Here is a 2,799-nt window from a genome sequence, read left to right as displayed (position 1 = left end):
GGACAGAGGAGCCGGGTGCGCTACCGTCCATGGGGTCAGGAAGAGTTAGAAGTGAATGAGCAACTAACACTGTCTTTCCTGAGTTTAAAGAAAAGGAGAGAAATCCCTGAGAGCCAGCAACAAGAAATGTAAAGCAAAAGCTCTTAAAGTGGCTCTGTAGACGTTGAAGGGGTTATTAGACCCAAATGAAACCTCATTCTTAAATGCAATGGATTAAATGTCTATTTGGGATAAGAACATGACCTTGGACATATGTGAGCTTAGGTGAAGGACCTGAGATCCCTGTAAAAAGTTAAGAGAATGGAAGAATGACTCCTGAGTGGTAGAAAACTGAAAGCTGCTCAGTCTTGTCTGACTCTTTTCAACCCCATAGACTATACAGTCCATGGAATTCTCCATGCCAGAACACTGGAGTGGGTAGCCCTTCCCTTCTTCAGGGGATCTTCCCAACCCAGGGATCAAACCCAGGTCTCCCTCATTGCAGGCAGATTCTTTACCAGCTGAGCCACCAGGGAAGCCCTGAGTAGTAGAGGAGAGGGATAAAAATACTGGAAAAGTAACAAGGATATTTGATTTTGCTTGAGGATCTAAATAGGAAAACAATATTCCCTTTTAAAAATTAAAACAAATGACTTCACAATACTAATCTCCAAGTTCAGTTCAGTCACTCAGTCATATCCGAATCCCCAAGGATGATAGTGAAATCCTCAAGTCTAGAAGAAAAAAATAACTAGTGTGAAACCAGTTAACAAACATGAGTATATAATATCATATCCTAAGGTACACAGTATTCCAACAAAGGAACTCCTTACTGAAGAGAACTTCAAAATCATAAATTGCAAACTGCACAAGCAAACAATCTAACAATAGCAGGAGTCCTTAAATAAAACAGCTAGAGGCATCACCCATGCCAGCCTGGAGGAAGTGAAGCCATCTGAAATAGACTGTTTTAGAATATGCTTAAAATGGTGAAAGAGATAACAGAAGAAATAGAAACTGTAATTCTTAAAAGCAGGACATGAAAAAAGAATATGATGATTTAGGGGGAAAATTAAATTAAAAAATTTTAAATTATTACTTTTTCTTTTTTAATCAGTGAATGATTTAAACAACCAACCAGACACAACTGAAAGAAAAAGTAATGAACTAGAAGATCTACCTGGGAACAAGACACTACAAAATATAAAGCAAGAAACACATGCAAAAAGGAAGTACTGGAAATCTCTGCAAAATATTATGGCAAGTTTCTCTTCAAAAAACTTAGGGTGCTTTTTCTCAATGAAAAATTTATAAGCAGATTTCAGGAATAACGCCTCTGTTTATCACTGCTGTACTCTCAAATATTGCTTGAAATAATAAGAAAAGAATCTACGTGCAAGTTGTCAAATAATGAGTGTTTTTTAAATTACTGAAGTTAAGAATTTGTACATGCTCTACAATGTAGAAATTTGAATTCTTTAAGATAATTCTAGCTTTGCCATTAGGTCCCCTAAATATGACAGGCAGTCTCTAAAATAGCTTCTTCTGTATTTGTGCTCAAGTGTAACTGTTTCCCTGAAAAATGTGGATTGAGCATATTGACTTTCTTTTATAAGTAAAAGAGATTGATACTTAAAATAGACATTTCAAAATCAGGCAACTCTATTTAAGCCTGTCATTTTACAGACTGGGTGTTCTTTTTAAAGAATAATGTTATCAAACTGCTGACATTTTATGTATTATATGACTTTGTAACTTAACAAATGCTAATGCAATTGATATCAACTTATGGACATTAAACAAAGGCAACATTATAAAATAAAAAGAATATGACATTTTTGTACAAAGACTCAGCTCACTATCTTGAAAAACATTAGAATCTAAAAAGTAACTTATATTAGTGGTAAAGGTTATATATATTTGTATAGTTTTAATTAACATCTCAAATCTAAAATATTATTTGTATTGCTGGGAAACTTTTAAACTCTGAATCAGTTCAGTTCAGTTCAGTTCAGTTCAGTCGCTCAGTCGTTTCCGACTCTCCGCGACCCCATGAATCACAGCACGCCAGGCCTCCCTGTCCATCACCAACTCCCGGAGTACACTCAAACTCATGTCCACAGAGTCGGTGATGCCATCCAGCCATCTCATTCTCCGTCGTCCCCTTCTCCTCCCGCCCCCAACCTTTCCCAGCATCAGAGTCTTTTCCAGTGAGTCAACTCGTCTCATGAGGTGGCATACGGTTTAAAAAAAAAAGAAGTAATGGGATCTTGCTTCCAATATTAGGTTATAAAAAACTATAGCTCCATTGCAGGTGCTCTCTCTCCCTCTCTGGCTCTCTCCCTTGAACCACCAGCTGTCCTCTTGTGGGGACATCCTATCAGCCTATGGGGAAGTCCATGAAGTAAGGAGCTGAAAGCTTCTAGCAGCCACATGAGTGAGTGTGGAGGCATCTCTCTCCCCTCATCCACCACCATCAAACCATCAGAGGATCCCACAGCCACGACCACCAGGTTAGCTGCATCATCATGAAAGATCTCAAGCCACAGACATCTATTTAGGCTAGGGTCAGACTTCTGACCCACAAATACTATGAAAGAGTAAATGTTTTTGTTTTAAGCTTCTAACTTGGGGAGTTATTTGTTATGTAGCTGTCGATAGTTTCTTACATGAGCAAGATATCATTTAATTTAGGAAAGGTACTGGGACCAGTATCTCAACATCAAAAATGGAATGTGAAACTTTATCACCTGTGAGTCTAGTTCTGAATGTTTGGATCAGCCATCAATCAACTTTACAGATATCAATTCTTCAAATAAA

Source organism: Moschus berezovskii, chromosome 23, assembly GCF_049115385.1.
Source record: "Moschus berezovskii isolate FMDL1 chromosome 23, NW_MosBer_1.0, whole genome shotgun sequence".
In the NCBI taxonomy this organism is placed as follows: domain Eukaryota; kingdom Metazoa; phylum Chordata; class Mammalia; order Artiodactyla; family Moschidae; genus Moschus; species Moschus berezovskii.
This window is presented reverse-complemented; position numbering follows the sequence as displayed.